Source organism: Benincasa hispida, chromosome 3 (genome assembly GCF_009727055.1).
Source record: "Benincasa hispida cultivar B227 chromosome 3, ASM972705v1, whole genome shotgun sequence".
Taxonomy (NCBI): Eukaryota; Viridiplantae; Streptophyta; class Magnoliopsida; order Cucurbitales; family Cucurbitaceae; genus Benincasa; species Benincasa hispida.
Window position 1 is genome coordinate 6,518,447 of NC_052351.1, and position 17,290 is coordinate 6,535,736.

The 17,290-nt window shown below is 33.7% G+C and overlaps 1 pseudogene; it reads left to right on the top strand.

Moving 5' to 3' along the window:
• Positions 1–13,139: 13,139 nt before the first annotated feature.
• On the top strand, positions 13,140–13,258 carry LOC120074840 (annotated as a pseudogene).
• Positions 13,259–17,290: the final 4,032 nt, after the last annotated feature.

The window sequence follows — 17,290 nt, forward strand, 5'->3', positions numbered from 1 at the left end:
TTTAATCCATTTACGAGCTAGTAAAGGAACATAATGAACCTACAGATCATGAGCTCCAACGATTCGAGATTAATTGGCTCTGAATTAACCAACATTCGTTAACTACCAGGTCACTCCACTAAAGCCTTGTAGCTGCACTCTTCTCACTATAGATATATTTGTTTCCACTTGATTTAACCATAATCAATAAGTCGATCCTTCACAAGTTGTTCGTATTTACAGCTGGGTCAAAATTGTCGTTTTACCCCTGTAATACATCTTGCTCAAGTCCCCACTGATACACTAATGAACAATTGATTTATGGTCCTACCAATGAACCAAGTCCCTCTAAGTCATAGAAAGGGCGGACGAGACCCCTTATTCAAGACTAGAAGTCAGTACTTAAGGGAATAACCTATCTATTATCCCTAAAGTGGGTTGGAATGAATTCCATCTTGTAAGACTATGTCCTCAGTTATCTACCCGGTCTTATCCCTAAAATGGGAGGCTTAGTGAGTGACGATGTTGAGCCACTCTCACCCATGCAGATTAAAGGATAATCCCGAGCAAAAAAGAGTTCATAGTTAGCTCAGAAGTTCATAGTTATCACAATAGAGGGTGACAGACAAATGCATATTTGGAACTACTTCCAAATCGATCAAGAACTTCCTCAATCATACTGCTTCTTTTGTTGCTTAACATGCAGCTACATACTCCGCTTCCATGGTGAAGTCAGCAGTACAACTTTACTTTATACTCCTCCATACTATAGTTCCTCCATTCATAATGAACACTGATCCCGAAGTTGATTTTCTCGAATCAATATCGGTTTGAAAATCAGAGTTAGTATCCAATAAGGATCAGATCCTTAGCACCATACATGAGCATATAGTCCCTCATTCTCCGAAAATACTTTAGGATACTCTTAACGACAGTTCAATGATCATATCTAGAATTGGATTGAAATCTACTGATTATTCTAACAACATAGCATATGTCTAGGCGTGTACATAACATGAAATACATAAAACTCTCCACTACTGATGCATATGGAATTCATATCATAACCTAAACTTCTTGAAGTGTATTAGGACATTTTTCCTTAAACAGATGAATTCCATGTCTAAAAGGTAACATACATCTCTTGGAATTTTGCATCTTATATTTTGACATCTTGTCTATATAGGATGCTTAGGATTAGGCTAGAGTTTTATTCTTGCGATTTCGAACAATTTGGATTCTAAGAACATACTATGCATCTCCCAAATCTTTTATTTGAAATTGCGATGCTAGCCATTTCTTGACGTCAGCTAGAAATTCTACCTCATTCCCAATGAGTAGGATATCATCGATAACTTGTAGAAATATAGGTTATTGTAACCTTTTACTTAGAATAATAAGGGTAGATGGACAAATATGTGTTCATTATGCTAGGAATTCAGGCTAAATATTATACTTGTGCTAAAGTATACTAAAGTTTTCCACTGATCGCATATCATGAGTTAAATTGCGCCAAAAGTATCTATTTTGCAATTGATCGCAGGACTTGATCGCATGCGATGAACTCCTGCCCGATGAACAAATAATTCGTCGCATGCCTTGGGATTTCTGACCCTGTACTAGCGGATCTTCTACCGAAAAATTCAGGATGTTGACCATGATTAAGTGCCGACATCTCACTTATCACTCAAGGATGACGATTTATCAGAGCAGGAATCCCAAAATTGTCAGTGCATGGCTCTATAATTAGAGACTTTGTGCCCACGAACCAACGGTTCGAGAGGTCTAAGAGGCCTGAAAGGTCTGAGATTTGAGATTTTTCATGAGAACAATGATAACTCTCAAAAAGAGCTATAATTCCTAGCTTAACTCAGGCTCGTTAGTAGTTTTTAATGTTAATTATCTTATTTTGTAGGTACTGAGTACAGAGAGGTAGAACCGAGCGTTTGAAGCTAAACAAGGTTAATTTGAAGTAATTTGGAGTCAATTTGAGCATTCAAGCTTCAAAGGAGTAGAAATGACCAAACTACCACTGTGGAGAGTGTTGCAACGCTGGAACAAGCATAAGCCCAACGCTACCCCAACGCTAAAAGCTAGTAGGCTAAGATACAGGGTAGCATCGCAACACTGCCATTAGCGTTGCAACGCTACGGACATGTGACGGAGACGCCAGCCTTTCGCACGCCGCACCATACACAACCCAACATCAGGGTCAACATTGCACCTCTACCCCAACGCTCGAAGGCCATTCGCAGGACAATGTTGCAACTGAAGGATCTCTTATACAAGAGAACCAGTGAGCGGAAGCAAGATCTTTCCAAGCCCATTGTGAAAGAATAAAACATTTACAAACATACAACCACAGTTATGCATCTCAGAGTAAATTACAACATACTTCAAAAGAAAAATACTAAGGATCAAGAGAACTTACCTTTAAAGAACTATTCTTTTTGTTCCTTTAAAATAACAGCACGACCGTTCACGAACACGAACGTCATGCCTCTACAATCTCCTCGATCAAGAACAAACAACACTCGTTCCTTAAATAGTATGTAGACACCATCAGAAGGCTACCTTGGTATTCTTGGAGTGAGAATCCAGGAGTTGTGGGTTCTGTGTGAATTTGGTAGAGGGAAGGAGGATGTATACGATCGAGTAAGTGGGAGAATTAGAAAGTTATCGTATAGACAAAGGGTACTCGATCGTTTAGTAACGAGGCAGTCGTGTAGCTAACTTGGTCGTCGTTCACTCTCTCAAAAGGCAATCATATAACTCTCTCTTTTCACTCGATCGATTGGTATGCAATAATGCGATTATCCAAAAAATGAAAACTCTTTTCATTTTATTCTTTAGTTATTAAAACTGAAAATAACCTCCCACTTTCACGGCTAATGGAGAAAAGAAAATAACCAACTAACAATTATCTCATAATTGTTTTATTATAAATAAATATAATAACTAATTCATCATATAATATTTATAACCTATAGTTTTAATATCACATCATATGTAATATTTAAACCATAGTTCTTTTCTCCTTTTTTTTTTAATATAAATCATATTTATATTAATTCCTCCAATTAATGTATCTAATACATCAAATCAATTATATCACATATAATTGAACCAATTTAATTATATCATATATAATCAAATTTTCTCTTGTTAATTTGAACACTTCAAACTAACCCAAAAACTGATTCTCAACTTGAATCCATTGAGCTCCCAAGGAGATCTTATGGACCTTTAGCTGGAAGCTCTAACGGTACGTGAATAACTGACTAAACTCTTTAATCACGATATCCACCATTTGTTAACTGTTGGACACTCCACTAACGACCGACAATTGCACTCTTCTCACTACAGATATATTTCTGTGTCCATTGGATATAACCAATCAACAGTACGATAACCCTTCACAGATCGCTCGTAAGTACAGCTAGGCCAATTTACCATTTTGCCCCTGTAGTTACATTTAACTCCTTAAGTACCACTAAATTCTCTAATGAATAATACATCATAGTCCTACTATGAGTGAACACTTCTCGGGCAGAGAGAAAGTGTGTGGCGCCACATTGTTCAAGCCCTGGACTCAGCTCTTAAGGGAACAATCTATCTACTTACCCCTGCTTCGGTGAATGAGTGAATTCCATCTTGTGTATTTGAGTTCCTAACTCCCCAATCAGACGAATCCCCAAAGTGGTAGGTTTGAGTCGGCAATCTGGCCACTCGCACCTATGAAAATTAAAGGACTACCCTTATAGGTAGGAATTCCCAACTCACTCAGGATTAAGGTCATGTTACATATGGTCATCCTAGTGAAATGAAAGTCTCTGTCATGAACGGCGTTATATAACAAGACTAAAAATTTTGTGGTCCGGTCTTATACAAATTCCTTTGTATAGGATACCCTTGCTCGCTGTAGCATTTTACAATACTTGTAACATTTACGAAGCGGGTCATATCCATAATGTCACCAGGAATAGGTTTCCCTCCTTTATTCATATACTACACACCATTTAAGTTATTGCTTAAGGCATGATCCACTTGTATGTCTCCACATACATGCTTAAGTTACAATGATAACCAGGGGTCTTAGTCTATTGGTTTGTGGTTAATGCAACTAAAATATCTCATATTTTATAGACAATAGTGAAGAAAATATCTCATATTATTACATCACAAAATGTTTGTTCATATACATGTTTACAAACTACAGAACTTTACGAGATTTAGTGCATCAACCCCAACAACAACGTTGTCCCTAGCGTTGCCACACTGCGACTTTTTCTATAAATATTCTATTCGTTTTACGTAAAATTTTTATGTTATTTTTATGGAGGCCAAAGAGAGGCCTAGTTTTCTTCCTTCCTCTTTACATTTTCAGTACCATTAGGTTAGATTTATGTTTTATTTTGGATTGTAAGCAAGGACTGGGTTGTATCTCATAGCTTTGTCTATGGATTTTTTAGGTAAATTCTATCTAGTTTCTTGGATCAAGTATTTTATGTTAATTTCTTGAGTTTTCTACTCCTAGTTGATGATTGGATACTGAATTATGTTTCCTTTGTATCTTCTTTAACTTTTAAAAGCATGTTTGTGTGGATGGCTTTTCACTCATGAGCATGTTAGACTATGATTCTTAGTTTGTCACAATCTTGCATGAATATCTTTTAAAATTTATTTTTGCATAAGAATGTTTAGCTAAGGTCTCCTAAGTAGCAATAGTTAATTAGGCATTTGATGACTATTCTTAGAATGCACTAATTGCCAGGTTCAAAGATAAAATTGGTTAATTGAATATAGCTTTCCTGAAAATTAATCTACAAAATTGAATTCTAAATCGTAATGCATGTGTTTTTAGTTCTACATGCCTGCTATCAAATCCAATAGAATTTAGAAGCATGTCGATTAATTATGGTATGACATTTCTGACATTAATTAATAATTAGGACGCTTTCTTGGTTAGACTATTGCTAGTTATCCGCTACTAGAGGCTAGTTAGATCGAATCGAGTGAATAGTTGTGCATGCATAATTCGATTACATAATTAATTGGCAGAAAATGATAATAGAGATTACATTGAATGTCTATCTATTGGATTGTATCAGCACGCAGCGGAAACGACAAGGATCAATAAGCACTCTAATTCATTAATTTTGGCAGAATATAAAGCATGCTGTTGTAGAAATTAATGGGTTTCAAGTAATACCTTTATAGAACTCTTGAAATCTCGATTTCTATATGCAAATCTCTCCAAATCTCGTTGTAAACCACCACAAGATCTTCCCTACTATTCTCTTGGTGCTCTAGAATCAAGGGAACTTGGAGAATAGCTCAGCGGCAACCCACTTGAAGAACTCCTTCTTCAACCGAATTTTTCAGGAAAAAATTCAACTGATTGCATGCCTCAAATTCACTCCAATCTCTTCAATATATTGCAGACCATCATGCAAGAAAGATAGCTGCATGAGATGCAGCTCATGCTTGAAGTAATTGAAGCTTTAGAGAGTGGGTTTAGTGTGAGCAACTTGAAGATGATAATGGAAAAACTCAAATTCCATTTTGTGTTTTTCTTCTTTTTCAACCTTTTAAAAATTGATTTCATAAATCAATTTATTTTCTAAAATTAAAAATACTATTAATTTTATAAAATTAATTTTAATTAAATTAATTTATCTAATAATTTTAATAATAATTATTTAAACAATTTTATAATTCTAATTAATTTAATATCCAATATTAAATTAATTTTACACAAATTCATCTTTCATATATTTTAAATCAATTTAAATATTTATTCTCTAATTTCGTTTTAATTCTAATTTGAACGTCTCAAATTAACTTATCACGCTACTTTAGACTAATTCATTTCTAAGCTAGTAGAGGGACCGCGGACCTACAGATCATGGGCTTCAACGATTCAAGATTAATTGGCTAACTCATTAGACCGAACTAACCCCCATTTGTTAACTAATGGGTCACTCCACAAAGCCCATAGTTGAACTCCCCTCACTGTAGATATATTATGTCCACTCGATATAACCATGATTAGTAAGTTAACCCTTCACAGGTTGTTCGTAATAACAGCTGGGTCAAATCTCTGGTTTACCCCCGAAATTACCTCTTGTTCCTTAAGTCCCACTGATCCTCTAATGACAATTTTTTTGTGATCCAATCAACAAAATCGAGTCCCACTCGGGCTAATGAGAGGGTGGGGACCCTTGTTCAAGACCCAAAATCAGCACTTAAGGGAACAATCTCTCTATTATCCTTAACAACGAGTAGGAGTGAATTCCATCTTGCACTCTATGTCCCCAGCTATCTATCTGGTCTTACCCCTGAAATGGGAGGTTATTGAGCCGACGCTGTTGAGCCAACCCTCACCTATGCAAATCTAAAGATAATCCCAAACAAACAGGAGTTCATAGTTAGCTTAGGATTAAGGTCAAATTACCTAGGTCATCACTTTGAAATAGTCAGTCTTAAACAGTAAACAACGTTATAAAGTAAGAGTGACTGATTTCGTGGTCCGATCTTGTATTTACCCTTTTGCACAAGGACACCCCCATTCCTCATGTCCTAACATGTACGAATTAGAATCACTTCGTTTGTAGCACTTTACAACTCTTTGTAACAACTACAGAGCAGACCACATCCAATAGTGTTACCAGAATAAGGTACCCAACCTTATTCACATACTATTGATCATTTTGACTATTTACTCGAACCTGATCTACTTTTATGTCTCACATAAAGTTTAAGTACTCATGTAATAGTCAAGGGACTTTTAGGTTTATTGGATTTCTAATAAGCAAAATATCTATTCAATAACAACTTATTGAATTTTCAAAATAAGTTCAACTGTTTACAAATTACGAGTTTTAGGACATAAAACCCAACAAACTCTCACTTGGACTAAAATTCCAGTGGTAACTTAATATATTCAATATATAAGGCTGAGTTTCTGAGTTTTATAGAGAAATACAATAAACTAGGGCATCCCATACCCATGGTTTACCATTCGGTATCCTATACTCGATATTTCTCCCACTTGCCCTAGGTTATTAACTTGGTAATCCTAGTCTTACTAGGTGATTCTCAAACACTTTAGTCGAGAGAATTATTGTAAATATGTCAGTGTACAATAGGCTTTTAATTAAACTATATGGGAATTCATCTTATTCCCAATAATGACAAGGAAGCACATTTTCCTCCCACTACATTGAGATACTCTCAACTCTTTGAGTAAGACCTATCTGACCTGTCTCAACAACTTTTGTTAACTGTCAGATCTAGAAATCTTTAAACTTTCTATAATTTGACCTAGCCGTTTTTAAATATCTATGCAAATGGCTTTTAACAATTTGATTCTTAACAGAAGTTGCTATGAGATAGAATAAACATATTTTTCTGAAAATGAAGATTTTATTCAGAACAAAAATATATACAATTTGTTCTTTACAAGATCACAAAAACAAGTAAGATCAAACAACAACATCTCCCACTGGTCAAGTTGAGCAAGCGATCTACAGGAACTAGTTTGCCTTTTTAGCTTTCTCTACTCTCTTCTCGGCAAGGTACTGAGGGCAGTTTCTCCTTTAGTGCCCTTCTTTGTTGCAGTGGAAACATTTTCCTTTATCTGCAACGTTTTTCTTGCCTTTCTTTCCAGCAGGTTTCTTTTTCCCTTTCCCTTTGTCCTTCTTCACAGGAATACTCTTTCTCTGCAAAGAAGAAGCAACATCAGACTTGGAGGACATTTCTCTCTTCTCAGCAGTAGTAATATTTACTTATGATTCCAGACCTTTAGTTCTCAATATAGTCTGGTAAGCCTGTAGTTCATTCAATAGAGTAGTCAAGTTTTATTCAATTTTATTCATCAATGCATTTGTACATAATTGCATAAAACTCTTCGGAAGAAATTTTAGAATAAAACCAACTTGACTTCTCTCGTCAACAATAATGCCATTTACTTCCGCCACATTAAAGTGGACCATCATGTCCAGGACATGTTCACGAACAAAGGCCCCTTCTTTCATGTGGCTGTTGTAAACATATTTTATGTCATCATGCCTTAGGGTGAAGGACGATTGTCTAAACATCCCTCGTAGAGATTCCGTAATCTCTTTGGCAGTACTCATATCCTCATGTTTCTTTGCCAAAACATCAGATATGCTGACGAGGATATAAGCACGGGCTTTATCATCGCCCTGATCCATTTAACATATGCATCCCGAACAGTTCGGTTTGTGTTAGAGCTCAGAATGGGAGGACAATCCTCTGTTAAGACAAATCGCAAATCGTCTATCACAAGTATCGTGTTCAAATTTGATTTTCAGGTCACATAATTATCCCCGATCAGTTTATCCGATGCCAATAATTGTATTATTGAACTCATCAGTTTGAAATTATAAACAAATTCTATAAGTGAATATCTTTTAAATCCAATCAAGTTTTAGCAAATTAATAATATACCCAATATTATTCTTTTGCAACGATACTACATCAAGACATTCTTAACTAAATACTATCTCCAGAATAACTCATATTCCGATAGTCATTTAGGTACCATTTTTTGTCAGAAATTATTAACACTTAACAATTCTGTAAGTATAACCCTTCATTTTTAGACGTCAGAGGTCGGCCCCAACTATGCTACCAAAGTGAAAAGTCAAGGTCGGGAATGGACCTAAGAAATCTTATCCATCTCTAGAGCTTGAGTTGTTCTGAATCCTATGTTACAACCCTTCATGGGGATAGCCGTCGTTTAAACGACTAGCAAAGGGCCGGTTAAAGCTAACCAGCAGGCGCAACATAGGAATCTCACCGTCCAAACTAACGGAAGAGACCGCAGGATATGTTGACACAGTTCCTTCACCCACTTACTATGAACTACTTCCCCTGTTTACCTTGTTATTGACTCATACATCCACTTTCCTTATGGAGGTCACTCCCAGGGTGACACGAAGCGTCATATGAATCTCACAGTGTAAACTACGTGGAGACGTGGCAATTGAAATCGTATACTTGATTTTTGTTCGAACAACTTTCCCTTATTCACTGAAATCTAGATGTAAGCTAAAAAATACTTTCCGTATGGAGGTCACTCCCAGGATGACGCGAAGTACCACTTAAATCTAGACTGTGAACTCTTAGGGACGTGAGAGCTAAAAATAACGTATCATATATGTTATTAATCTCCCACTGAAGTTTTCTAATAACTTTATCATATAGAAGTTATTGAACTACCATTGAAGTGTTCTATTAAATGGATAAATTTATACTTAGGTTCTTTTCGGCTAATAAAAACAACCCTAAGTCTATGTGATTTATCCAAGTATAACACTTATAAATGGATTTAAACCTATGATTTCTAGGTGATAAACCTTTTTATTACCTTACACCGCTCATGTATGCTCATAAAATCGGTTACCAACGTTCAATAATTCGGCCATAATCCCCAGGTAGGAGGTGTTCTGTAAACCGTCAACTTAAATACCCACAGCCTTCGACAGGATTATATATCGGTTGAGTTTGTAACCCGATTTTTACAAGTTTAATGACCTATTTTAACTATTAAAACGAGTGGTTAACCTACGTGAGCATGCAACTGTTCTTTGTTATGGATTTTAAATGTCTAACCCAATTTTATAATAGCCTACTAAACTTTAGACATACTAAACATCCACAACATATATAAAGACATTCAATATTTAATATGACCATTATATTAAATACAAGAAACCCTAACATGCATACTATATATTATAACAAATTATAACATACTTTCAATACATGTAACACGCTTCCTATGGTGGGATTTTAAATCTACATGGCATACTGTATACACATACAAGATTTATTTAATTATAACATACATCAAATGCATAAATAATTAAATACAGATTGATATGGTTTTAGTTTTGGCAAAAATAAGCAAGCAAAAAGCCTAAATATTCCAGAGGGAAAAGTACTTCCCTTTTTGGTCGGTTGTGGGCAAGAAACCGCTATTTAAAAATGAAAAATTTACAAAACAACTTCTGAATCGCTTCCGGATCACTCGAATTGCTCCAAACAGAACCAAACTGCTTGAACCAGACCCGAACCGTCTGAACCGGACCAGCCAAAAACCATTTAAGGTTGAACCGGACCGGCTCGGATCTCAAGAGAACCAGTCGAACCGGCTGCTCTCGCTCCATGCTCAATATCTCATTAAGGCTCATCGTTTAGCATTGACGACCATTGCCTTGTGTTTTCCTAATCGTTTAGTGTTTGCGTTATCATGTAGCAGCTAACGCATAGCGCCTGACCAAGCTACACGATCGTGTAGTGTCTTTCTTTTATCGCATAGTGTCATCGTCTAGTGCTGGACAACGCTAAATGATCGTTGAGCGCCATCGCATAGCGCCTCTTGTTGATCGTTTAGCGCGCGCATAGCTACACGATTGTGTAGCGCTATCGCATAGCGTTTCAACGCATCGTTTAGCTACTGCACAAAGGTAAAGGATTGTGTAATGCCATCACATAACACTTCAACGCATCATTTAGCTCCCACGCGAATCTATACGATCGTGTGGCGCCATCTTATAGCACTTCAATGCATTGTTTAGCTCCCGCAGATGCATGATCGTCTAGCGCACAACGCTTCAATGCTCAACGCCCGTAGCTACACGATCATCTAGCTTTTCTTCACATCGTCTAACGTCCGAAGCTAAACGATCATCTAGCACTGAACCTCAATGACAGTATGAACGGAGGCTGAAAAACTGGAATCTGCAACTTGGCCTTCTTCACTTGTTTCTTCAATTACAACTTAATTTCAACTTTAATGACTCCAAATAAATTTTAGACTCTTCGGAACACATATAAGCTCATCAAGCAAGAGCCAAATACAAATTTAAACAAGAAATCAAAGAGAAATTAGAAGCCAAAACTAAAAAAACCATATAAATGCAGCAGTTTCATATAACTCATATAAAACACCCACCACGCCAAGATTAAACTGAATTGAATGCTTATATGATGCTCTGATATCAATTGTTGGATTGTATTAGCACGTAGCGGAAGCAACAAGGACCAATAAACACTCTAATTCGTTAATTTTGGCAGAATATAAAGCATACTCTTGCAGAAATTAATGGGTTTCAAGTCATACCTTTGTAGAACTCTTCAAATCTCGATTTCGAGCTGCAAATCTCTCAAAATCTCGTTGTAGACCACCACAAGATCTTCTCTACTATTCTCTTGGTGCTCTAGATTGATTTGTGGGACTCAAAATAAGCTGGAATCAAGGGAACTTGGAGAATAGCTCAGTGGCAACCCACTTGAAGAACTCATTCTTCAACTGAATTTTTTTCTTATTGCATGCCTCAAATTCACTCCAATCGCTTCAATATATTGCAGACCATCATGCAAGAAAGATAGTTGCATGATATGCAGCTCATGCTTGGAGTAATTGAAGCTTTAGGAGGTGGGTTTAGTGTGAGCAACTTGAAGATGATAATGGAAAAACTCAAATTCCATTTTGTGTTTTTCTTCTTTTTCAACTTTTCAAAATTTGATTTCATAAGGGGTGAAAGGGGAGTTTAGTTATTCCAACTCACTCGAGCAAATTCAAAGATTCTTAAGCCAAATTAGGGAGAATTGAGTGAAGAAAAGGCCTGGGGTTGCTGTGGAAGTTGAAGGCTGGGAAGGTGGGAAAATTTGAAGAAAATTGAAGGAGGTCAGAGCTGTTTGTCAAACCCTGCGTCCAGAGTACACACATCACATGCAGCGTCACCGCCCGTGTGTCCAGTCGTGCACGTCGTTTAAGCCCTCACATGCTTGCGCACACAGTCGCCCATCAACGCATGCACACGCCTGCACTTGTACGTCGTCTACCTTGGCCCTGACGCGTGCCCAATGATCGATGTTTGATGCATGCTTTACGTCTGCGTGCGCACACCCAACGCCATCAGTGCCCTCCGTCCATGCCTGCCTATCGTGTCCTGCGTGCTCAGCATACCCTTCAGTGCGTGCCCATCCTCAAGTTTTGCCTATTAAGTGCCAAACACCTAGTCTTACACTAATTTGAGTTGAAAAAGTTGGAAATAGAAGGAATTGGGGACCAAATTAGCGGCTGGGAAAGCTCGGAGACAGAGGAATTTTTGCTGGTGATTGTGAGTGGTTTACTTTCAAATATTTTGATAAATATGCTAATATAGTATGTATGGTTTGGAAACTTGACGTGATCTGTTTATACGTTTTTCGCTGGTTGAAATCTGGATTTAGATAAATATGTTTTATCTATGGAAGCATGTTTTATGTCGGAATATATTTATTATTTCTATAAATGATTTGTTGGATTAGAATCTCTGGATTTGGTTTGGAAACTTATATATTACTGTGGTTGATGGAAACGGATTTCAAACCACTGGATATTGTACCCTGGTTGTTGTTAGCGTTCGAGCACATCTAACGGTGATATGTGCACATAATACGGGTTGTATTGGATATAGGGATTGGTGTTCGGGACCTGGGATGAAATTATGTGGATTTTCACTTTGGAAATATTTGACGAAAACTTAGGTTATGTTATTTCAATTTATTTCAAAGATTGTTCCAATGTATTCATGTTCTGGAATTGGTTTGATATTCCAATATCTCATTGTGGTTTTAATTGTTTGAATGTCTTTTTTGCAAATAATTTCTAAGGAAAAACATTATGTTATACTAAAATCACCACTCATTGGGCTTCCCAAATCATTTTTTTTTGTTTTTGTCCCCTCCCTCCTCCCCCACAGATAGCGAAGGAGTTTCGGTTGCTATTAGAAGTCGTTGTCTGCTACAGGATTGGTCTTCTTATTTAATTTCAGGATCTTAGGATTTGGTTATTGATAAAAATTGTGGGACATGTAAAATAAGTTTTATGAACTTTTAAGTCTATTATTTAATAAAATTAATATATTGAGTTAAATTATTATACAAGAATTTGTCAGGTAGAGTAGGTCAAGGCAGATAGTAAGTATCAAAAAAGGGTGATATTTGTTGTCTTCACACCTCATTCTAGGGGAAAAAAGGTAAAGCGAGGAGGAGGTGTGATATGATATTTATTATTTCAAATACACCCCCCACATTAAAGCTTTTCAAATACACTCCAAAGTAATCTTACACCTTACATTGGGTACGATTATACCAACAGTAATGCACCGAATTCCATCAGAACTATGCAATTAAGCATGTTTGGGCAAGAGTAGTACTAAATTGGATGACCACTTGAGAAGTCCTCGTGTTATACCCCTTTTAAATACACCTCCACATTAAAGTTTTTTCAAAATTTATTTTTTTAAAAATGAAAATTAATACCCTTTTTATGGAATCAACATAATACTAACTTTCCATTTTCAAAATAATATATAATTAACTATTATCCACATTGAATTTATTATCACAGGTCATGTATTTTTGAATGGTCTCATTCTAATGAATATATTGCTCTAATTTACTTCAAAATGTATCATCTTGTCTGATGTGAGATACCATTGTTGCCCGTTATAATTATAGGTTTGACAAATTATATATGATTTAGCTTCAAATTCAACCCTATTATATATATGTATAGCATTATCTTCTTCTTTCAAATGCGTTGCATCTTTTGAATTACAAATATAATTATGCCCATGAACTTCAGCTTAATTCAATCCACTTTTCTTGACCACTGACGATTCACTTTGCCCTTGACCCATCAAGCTGGCTGCACACTTGGAATTTCTTCACAACTTGGCTATTAAAATAATCCCAAAATTATGAAGCCTCCAATTTATCCTCTTTGAAACTGAACCATTCAAGTCCGATCTACATAAGTCCATGCTCACATTATTATTATTAATAGTTTTTTTTAATTATTTGGAATATATATTTGATTAATAATTAGAAGTTGACAATAATCCGAATGCTTATGTTGACATGTCGTCATAACATGTATCTTGAAGTATTCTCTAATATGGCGAGGGAGATAATTTCATCGTTAATTGGATTATGTTTGATTTTTTAAGCCCGTATTGTAATATTTTTATTGTGAATCATTTCGTTTTTTTTATTTTTGGAAATTAAACCTATTTCAAAAAGTTTCGAGAATAAAAATAAGATTTTAAAAATTATTTGTCAGTTTTTTTTTTTTTTTTAATTTGACTTGGTTTTTTAAAACATTGGTGAAAAGTAGATAAGAAAGCAAGAAATTTAGAAATATAAAGGGGTATTTGTAGGCTTAATTTTTAAAAAATTTTAAAACTAAAAATCAAATAGTTACCAAACGGGGTTGAGTAATTTATTTTTTAATTATTACGCCTTTGTTTGGTTACAATTTGATTTTTTATAAAAAAAGTAATCTTTGTTTGGTTATAGACATATTCGTGTATGAAAATTAACAAACAGGACCTACAATGTAAAGTAATCAAAATATATATGTGCAATAAATTAGGAAGTCAAATGCTGAAGCCTCTCTTTTGTTAGTCATAAGGTGTAACAATAATTATCTTGTAGTTCTTAGTTATGTATAATATGCACTACTACTACCATAATAAGAACTTACGTACAATTAAAGGCAAACTTTTAATACGTAACTCAAATCTTGTCATATTTATAAAAATTTTATTTAGAAGTTTCTCTAGATCATAGCAATAGCATAATATTATATTATTATCAATTATGTAAACTAAAAATTCATACCGCCACCTTTGAATTCTTTTCTTCCAAATATGGCATGAATATACCTTTTGTTTTTTCCAGAGAAATGCGTCGTTTATTTTTGTATTTTGTACCAAACATTTGAACATAAGTTTGGATTTATATTATTTTTTTTGTCAATTTTATGAATTGATTTGTGTTGTTTTTGCAAATGCTAAAGTTTTTGGTTTGTTCCTATGTATGTATTTTATGCTATTTACGTATATTTGAATTTGATTTCTGGAACTTAATATTCTAAGTCATCAATATAGAAAAGAATATTTTATATGAAATGTGTGGCGTATTCAACATTATTGTATATTTACAATAAAAACAAAATTGCCCAACTTGAAAATATAACTAATTTATAGACATATATCATTGTTCAAGAGATCTAGATTCGAATTTCCTCACGTAAATTTTCTTTTGAAAAACAGTCAGTGAAATTTTGAATTGCAAATTTATAACATAAAATTTGGAGGCATATATTAGTATTAGAATATTTGGTAGCAGTCTAATTTATGGGCTTTGTCAAAAAAGAAAAAGAAAATGTCAAATTTATGGGCGAAAATTTAATATGCATTAAAAGAATGATATTAGGATGTTGGTTGGTCAAATTATCAGTTGGATCCTTGAATTAAAAGTTGGATAGCGTCTTATAAATAATTGCAAGAAATTATATGGTGCATACTTATGTCTATTCCATATCGGATCAATTTTTTAATTAATTTTTTTTAAAAAATCCAAACTAATGTTTAATAAAGAAATCATTAGATTAATTTTATTTGGATCGATTTATTATCATTTTTGTTTTGAATTCATCCCTTTGCTAATTTAAAATTAAAATTTGGTCTATTTCTTTCTTTTATTAATTGAAATTTGACATCTTTGTTCTTTTTTCTTGGCACTTTTCTAAGTAAAAAACATACATGGTATAATAATTAAAATACTAAAAGATAGTTTATTTTTAAAGGTATTTATATATCATTGAATGTTTTGATTGATTTTTCTAATAAACAATCAATCCGAACCAATAATTTTTTATTTTCTCCAAATACAAATCAAAATGTCTAATTTTATAATAAAAAATCATAGATTTGGATTGGTTTGATTTTTCAATTTTTCGGTTTTTTATTGGACTCCTAAAATGCACTAAAGACGAATAATAAATAAATGCTAATTAAAGCAAAAAGGCATTGTTTAGACATATTCGTGTATGAAGATTGTGTTTACTTTGAATTCAACCCTTCTAAGTAAATTGAAGAACGATCTATTGTTCAAACATGTTGAGAACTGCTTTAATTATTTCTCAATCTTACAGAAAATACATTAATCTAATATGGAAGAAGTTATTTTAAATTATTTAAAACCCTAGACACAAATCTGGCATTTTACGAGAACTCAGATTTCATTAAAATTCAAACTGATTGAAAATAAAATATCGATCAAAATTCTAAATTGTACTAACTTTTTTTAAACTGTTAGGGATAACGAGCTAGTAATTAAGATCCAAATTGGAATAAAATGACATTTATTTATTATTGTTTATTATGAATTATTTAAAATCAGAATTTAAAGTTCATTGATACGATTAATTACAAACGTTTGAAAATCGAAATAGGATTTTAGATATATTATGAGTATTAAGGGGTTGTTTGGCAGGCAATCTGAAAATAAAATTTTGAAAATAATGGATTCAAAGAAATCAGAGTTGTATTTCTTATTTTCAGATATGTGTTTAGTGGCAGATTCAGAAATTAAATTTTAATTTAAATATTTTTTCAATATGTGTTTGAAAATATATTTAGTTACTCATTAAATATTAGGTTGAATATAAATCATTACTATTAATTTCTAGACTTTTTTATGTTAAAATTTTTGTATAATCATTATTTTGTAATATCATATAATATATAATATATTACATATTTTAAATTTGACAAAAATAATTGAGTTTATAATATGAAATAGTATATTTGTTATTGTTTTTATTATTTTAAATATAATTTTGCATTTTAAAACTTTGAATTCAAAATCTATATACTGAAAACATAAAAAAATTGTTTTTTTTTCCAGAATTTGTCCTGTTTGGATCACATAAATCCAAAAATAATTTTTAAAATATAATTCAAACCACCAATCAAACATATATTCTTCGAATGGTTACTTAGAATAGAGTTTAAGTTTCCTACTAAACAGCTCCTAAAAAACTCCTTCCATATTTTTAACAGGTTAAAATGTATTACTAAATAATACATCAATTTACATATTAATAAAAGGAATGATAATAATCAATTATAAGTTTAAATTTATTTCATAACAATTTTATTTGACATTAGTTTTTTTTTAAAAAAAAATTTATTAATATAAAAAATAATAACGGAATAAAATAAAGTTACAACAATATACTATTCAGTTTGACTTGGAATGGTTAACACATAACACAAAGAGTATAGAATTATTTCAAAAGAAAAAAAAAAACAGTGTATAGAGAATGTACGTAAGGCAAACTTCAAAGAGGCTATAAATCCACCTGTACCCTATTATCACCTTCTTCATTTATCTCCTTCCTCCACTTCCATTCTTCTTTCTTCCAAGAGAAAGATTG